Below are 7,357 nucleotides of genomic sequence, written 5' to 3' on the forward strand. Positions count from 1 at the left end.
TGTCATATATATTTCCCTAGCCATCTTCCTTCATCTTCACCACATCCTGAGAATCAGGAGCAATTGGTATATGGGTATAGAAGTGACAGTGTCTTTTCATTTGCAGAATGAAATTCCAACCTACTTGAAAAATGTGGTGAATGCCTGTCTAAAGCACTGGAGGAGAATCTAAGAGAGATTTGCAAGCCTCATGTCCATGGAATGACGTCCATGGACTAATGCCCTCAGAAGTGCCACAAGCACTAATGCTCAGCCTGCGTTTCTCTTTTCCATCCTCAAAGGCCTGCACACTCACCAGCACCTTGTCCTTGAGTGTGTTTGCCTGACTCTGGGCTTCCTTTCCCAGTCTTCCCATCCAGGACCCACTGCCTTCCTCCACTGTTGAATGTGGGTCAGATTATGGAAACAATTGCCTGTTTATTTCTGAAAAGGGGAGTCCTCAGTAGGGAACATGGTCATTTCACTGAGACACTCTAGGGTGGTCATGACTGGAGGACTGATAGCACCACCTATGAGAAGCTGATCCCAGCTAGCAGGCGCCTTCCCAAATGTGAGTCATTGCCACACAGGAGGGTGATTCCGGCTGAAGTTACACTGCCTTCATAGCTGACTCAGTGCACCAGGACTGGAAGACTCATGTCCTTTTGCCTTCTGCCTTGCTGACTTGATTTACCTGACCTGAGATGATAATCCACTAAGTCTCTCCCCACTCCTGCTTGGGGAGGATCATTAACTGTTTTGATTTCAACCCATTTTGCAAAACAGTGCAGTCTTGACAAAGCATATAGTTTTCTTATCATTCATGTCTGGGTTTTTCTCTTTCCCATATGCCCCTGGAGAGGTCTGTCCACACCTCACTCAGTTCAGTTCAATCGCTCAGTTGTTTCTGACTCTTTGTGAGTCAGTTGTGACTGACTCTTTGCAGCATACCAGGCCTCCCTGTCCACCACCAACTCCAGGAGTTTACTCAAACTCACGTCCATTGAGTCGGTGATGCCATCCAAACATCTCATCCTCTGTCATCCCCTTCTCTTCCTGCCTTCAATCTTTCCCAGCATTTTTGGGTCTTTTCCAATGAGTCAGTTCCTCACATCAGATGACCAAAGTATTGGAGTATCAGCTTCAGCATCAATCCTTCCAATGAATATTCAGGACTGATTTCCTTTAGGATGGACTGGTTGGATCTCCTTGCAGTCCAAGGGACCCTCAAGAGTCTTCTCTAACACCACAGTTCAAAAGCATCAGTTCTTCAGCACTCCAGCTCTGCATTTTAACAGAAACTGAGGCATTATGATAATGCTGGTGGTTAGCAAGAGCCAACCTGCTTTGTACACAGCATTGAGATAAATTTTCTTTTAGGCAGGAAACGAATTTCCTTGCTAGAATGTTTGGAGATGTTGAAAGGATAAAGTTCATGGTCAGGGAAATATGAATTAGTGTTGTGGTTGACTCTATACCTTTTTTTCAGTAATTCTGTTATCTGCCTCTCTCACCACCAGAATACTTCCCTTTTTCTACTTTTCTCTTGAACTTCAGAAGGGAAGCTATTCTGTGACAAAATGCACAGCCTTAAAATAATCTCAGGTAAAAATTTTAAATACTGTGATAGTACAAACCTCGATTAATGGGCATAAAAATTCAGGACATAAAGGTAGAAACAGAGGGTTTATTCACGGTATATCTCAGACCATGTGTTTTCTCTCAGGAAAAGGAAGTATATTGAATACCAAATAAATACAGAGTGACTTGTACTTGTCCTGTCTACACTCTCCTCCCTACCTTGATCCTTCTGTGAGAATGCATCAAGTTAAGTCTCTTTGGTTTGCAAGTCCAAATGTGATCCAAGCACATTTTAAAAAATGTAACAGATAAAATGCTATTTTATATTTGAAAGATCATAACTGAGTTTTACTTCAGTAATAAGTATACATTTTTATTTGTTTGTTTCTCTCCTTTTAGAATCTTTGTTCAAATGAGTTCTGGCAGTCAATATGAGCTTGTTCTAAGATCTCTACATTCAAATGATTGCTCATCATTCCTGACTGCTCTTCCTCTAAACCAATGATTCCAGGAGGAAGACTGTCCGCCAGCAGTCCCTTCAATGGCCACCTTGATATCTGTGTCCCCCGTGGCTGCATTGCCCCCAGTAGCACCTGAGGGACCATGTCTGGTGACAGGCAGAGCTGGGGTGCAGCCTTAGACAGCATAATCTTGAGGTCTTGTCATGGACTGGAACATGGGATGGAATCTCGGGCTCACTCACACGCAAGGCCAGGGGTACAGGGGTCCCAGGTAGGGATTTGGTACAAGGGCTCAAATCTGACATTAGGAATGAGCTCTGTTCTCTAAGGTTTCTTTGATGTTGGGCCATGTTTGGTGGCAGGATGTCTTCTAAGAGCCAAAGGCAGGCCTACATCTTCCCAGGTTCATGCTGAGTAAAAAAAAGACAGCATTTCTTTCCAGTTGATCCCAAACTATCCCATGATTCCCGCTAAACCATGTGTCAATCCCTGCCAGTCACTGTGGTCATATGGATAGAATTATGCAAAAAGGTGAATACTTCATAGATGTATAATTAAAATATCACCATTTGTAATATAGCTAGAATTTTAGGTAAATTGAATCTAAATGTCTCATATAATACAGGTAAAGTTGACATTTTATGTATAGAGTCATTCAGACCCAAGCACTAGGATTATAGTGTTTGAGAAGAGAATCAATACGAAATGCTGTCATAGAAACTATATTTTTAAAGTGTTTGATGATCTGATAAGAACTCTGAGAATACTGAGAATAATGAGCTTTTAGATAAGGAAGTTGAAAAAAGTCACTAAGCCTGCTATAATTAGCAGAGTGAAGACCCATTCACATTTGTGCTTGCTAATACGAAGAAGACAGAACCATACAGCACTGATATATGAGATTACGTGGGAAACTGAGAACCTCTGAACCAAGAGTAAAGCTGGCATTAGGCAACTGGATGGTACTTAATGAGTGACTTTAATGATCTGGAGAAGACTGACCACATGACACACACCCCTCTGGGTGTTTTTCCTCTGCAAAACCTATCCAGACAGAGAGGTTTGATTTGATTACGTTAAATACTATTTGAAAGTTTAATAAAGCAGGAGGAGAAGGGGACGACAGAGGATGAGATGGTTGGATGGCATCACCAACTCAATGGACATGAGTTTGAGCACCTTCCAGGAGGTGGTGAAGGACAGGGAAGCCTGGTATGCTGCAGTCCATGCAGTCGCAGAGTCAGACACGACTGAGCGACTGAACTGAACTGAACTGAACTGAGTTTAATTCAAGCCAAATTCTTCCCAACGCTATCATTTTAGGGGTTACAGATTCCTCAGTTTCTGATTGGTCTTTTCTTGAGACCACCAGATTCTTTATTTGTTAAGGGGTGGTTTTGTTGCTGTGGTTACTGGTTATACTTTAATATTATGGAAATGGCTCAGTTTGGACTGAATTCAGCTGAGATTAGTCAGGATTTCAGAATTTTGATGACGAAAGTAGCACTTCGGTCAGTGTTAATTTCTTTTCCCACAGGCGAATTATTCATACGGTATAACAGTTTAAAGTTAATGAACACCTTGGAAATGAGAAATTCCAGCAGAGAGTCACTTCCTGAAAATGTTCCTATTTCACAGTGAGAGTCTTGACCTGGCTCTCTGGCTGAGATTTCACACCCAGCATCCTCATATCTAGGGCCTGCCCTTCAAAACCCCTGCTTCCCTACTGGGCTGAAAGAGAGAAAGCAGGAAAGTCCATTCAGTTCTCATGTTTCCAGAAGCACCACCCAGCTGGCTTAAGGAATTGTCTTTGATATGTGTGTTCACTTCACAGATATTTCTCAATGGTCTGGCATCCATCTGGCCAGGGGACAGCATGGTAGCTCCTAGGATGAGGGAGACATGTGGGGTCCACCTTCAAAGAGCTATGATCCAGTGAAGACACAGCAGGCAAACTGTTAAAAGGTGATGAGTTGTGAGAGGGGGCAAGTAAAGGGGGCTAACCAAGTTGGAGGGGTTGGGCAGAACATGTTGGAGTTGGCTGGATGAGTGTTGAAGAAGAAAGCTATTCCACATGGAAGGAACCATTTCCATAAAATCCCTCAAGCAGGAAAGCCAGTCATGTTGCAGGAACAACTGAAAGCCAGTAGGTCTGAGTAATGAGAGTGGAGGAAGGCATCTCACATGTGGCTGAAGAAGGAGGCGGTGAGGCTATGGGAAATCCTTAGAGACATGGCAAGGACTTTTACTTTATACCCAGAATACCAGTATGTTTTGAAGGATTTGGGGCTGAGTAGTGACCTGATGAGACATACTCAATCTTAACAGCTGCTCATTCGCCCACGGTTCACCATCTCCAGCATTCCTCCAGCATGGTGTGGGGGTGCTCTCCAAGATGCTCTAAGCCTGTTCTATGAATCCTTCCTTCCCACTGTGAGGCAGCACTCTGAGAAGCCCCCACTAAAATCTAGTTTCCAAAGTAGAGCATTGGACTCAGAAGTTTAACCAGAGAAGAGAGATGAGAGAATGTCCATGTGCATGACCCCTGGTGCTCCTGGCCCATGCTGTTGTCAGTACACCTTCCAGTGTGACTGTATCACGCATCCAGTAAGAGCAGAGCCACTGCAAGAGCCAGAAACGGTAGAGAAAAAGGGAAGTCATATCAAATATAAGCAGGTCTACTTTTCCCAAAGTTTAATTTTTTAAACTCCTCCCCAACTACAAGGAAGAAATGTGTGTCTGTGTGTGTGTGTGTGCATGTGTGCACACACTCAGTCATGTCTGACTGTTTGCAACCTCATGGCCTGTAGCCCGCTAGGCTCCCCTGCCCATGAAATTTTCCAGGCAAGAATATTTGAATGGGTTGCCATTTCCTATTCCACAGGATCTTCCCTATGCAGGGATCAAACCCATGTCTCTTCCATCTCCCACATTGGCAGGTGGATTCTTTACCACTAGCACAACCTGGGAAGCCCATATATATATATATATATGCTTAAGAACACAAAAACACATTATTTACTGAGGTCCTCAGAGCTTAGAACAAACAAAATAGAAGGGCTTCAGAAAAATTATTTGTACTGCTAATGTATGTATATGCATTTTTATGTATATCTGCTTGGATACATATGATATGTGCTCCATTTCATCAGATATAATAGTGGAACACAACGAGGCAGCATGCTATGTGAGTGAGTCTGCAAGTTCTCTACCTGATGTGCCAGGTTCAGTGCTAGGCAGTAGATTTCACAAAGGTGAACAAAGTCACTGCTAAGTCACTGCCTGCTAAGTCACTCTGTTGTGTCTGACTCTTTGCGACGCTATGGTCTGTAGTCTACCAGGCTTCTCTGTCAATGGGATTCTCCAGGCAAGAATACTGGAGGGGGTTGCCATTTCCTTCTCCAGGGGCTCTTGCTAACCAAGGGATCCAACCCACATCTCTTACGTCTCCTGCATTGGCAGATGTGTTCTTTATCACTAACGCCACCTGGGAATTACAGAGGACGTGGAATCTGTACACAGTTTGTGATAATGAGAGACTATCAGTTATGTAAGGGAAATATGTAATATTTTAAGAGTCTATGGCTAACCACTCTTAAAAACAAGACAGCAAGCCCCAAATGGAGTCACTTATGCAAAACTCCACTTACCAAACCAAGACTTACATAGAGGTTTGGCTCTCCCAGAAATGTAACCTCAAACTAGTCAATCAGGAATTGCCTTAATCTTCCTGATAGATTAAAGAAAAGAAAATTTACGACCAACCTGGGTCTTCCCAGGTGGCGCTAGTGATAAAGAACCTGCCTACCAATGCAAGAAATAAAAGAGATGCAGGTTTGATCCCTGGGTAGGGAAGATCCCCTGGAAGAGGGTGTGGCAACCCACTCTAGTACTCATGCCTGGAGAATCCCATGGACAGAGGAGCCTGGCTGGCTATGATCCATAAGATTGCAAGTTGGCCACAACTGTAGAAACTTAACACACATCAACGTGCTTTCTTCTTAATGTAACTTCCTATTCTTGCTCCCTTCTGCCTAAGAAAGCCTCTCATTTTGTATACCCCTGAAGTTCCTTTGAGTCTGGTTGTTTGTATGCTGATTCAAGTTTATTTTTAATATGTCTCAGTTTATGTTTTAACAGTTCTAGTGTCACAAGAGGGAACCAAAGGAGACCCTCAAAAACCACCCTGGGAGCAAAAGCAACCATACTTGGGAACCTGCTGAGCCCTTGAGCTTGCTGCTTTCTTGTTCCCTCTGGAGGTGGTAAGCAATGTATATTCCTTGAGGAAGAACTAGGACCCTGACCTACGGTAACACTGTAGTTTCTTGACTGCTCCTTTGCTTCTGCATTCCCTTCCTTCTCTTTTTAACAACAGATTGAATCTACCCTTCGGAACTCAGAGAAGGTCAACTAATTACTACATAATCAATCGAGAAACTTGATTAAGAGAGCGAGCCAGACAGCAGCGAGCGGGGACCCACCCGGCTGAGCCAGCCAAGCAGGAGCAGCCGGCGATCTGAGCACCCCCCGACCGACCGCACGCCATTGAGCCCCGCAGCCGTCTCCCGCAGGCCCGCCGCCCTCCCTGACCCATGGCTGAAGCGGATTCAGAAAGAGTTAAGGGATCTACAGTGCGACCCACCTGCTCACTGTTCGGCTGGACCTGTGGGAGACGACTCGTTCCACCAGCAAGCAACTATTATGGGGCCTCCCGATAGCGCATATCAAGGTGGAGTCTTCTTTCTCACTGTACGTTTTCCGACAGACTATCCTTCTAAACCATCAAAGGCTGCTTTCACAACAAAAACTTACCATCCAAACATAAACAGTAATGGAAGTATTTGTCTTGATATCCTGAGGTCACAGCGGTCAACAGCTCTGACTGTATCAACAGTTTTATCGTCTGTACGTTCTCTGTTTGTGACCCTAATCCGGATGACCCCTTAGTACCAGATATCATACAAATCTATAAATCAGACAAAGAAAAATACAACAGACACGCAAGAGAATGGACTCAGAAATATGCAATGTAAAGTCAAAAAAAATTTCATGTATACCAGAGTACTGTAAAATCTAGGTTTTTTCAACATTAGCAGGAAATTGAGCACTGTTTACTGTTTCACTGTACCATGAAATCTTTTGGTTTTTACCATTTTAAATGCATTTCTGAAGCAAGACAAAACAAACTTCCAAAGATATTCTTGAGACTGTGATGAGAGCATTTATCATTTTGTATGCATTGAGAAAGACATTTATTATGGTTTTTAAGATACTTGGACATCTCCGTCTTCAGCTTACAAGATCTTACAATGCATCCGAAAAGCAACCAAATTATG

The 7,357-nt window shown here is 43.5% G+C and overlaps 1 pseudogene; it reads left to right on the forward strand.

Annotated features, from left to right (window-relative positions):
* Positions 1–7,054, forward strand: part of LOC138083559 (ubiquitin-conjugating enzyme E2 D1-like) — a 57,589-nt pseudogene extending 50,535 nt beyond the window's left edge.
* Positions 7,055–7,357: the final 303 nt, after the last annotated feature.

The sequence above is a fragment of the Capricornis sumatraensis genome, chromosome 8 (assembly GCF_032405125.1).
Source record: "Capricornis sumatraensis isolate serow.1 chromosome 8, serow.2, whole genome shotgun sequence".
Lineage (NCBI taxonomy): Eukaryota > Metazoa > Chordata > Mammalia > Artiodactyla > Bovidae > Capricornis > Capricornis sumatraensis.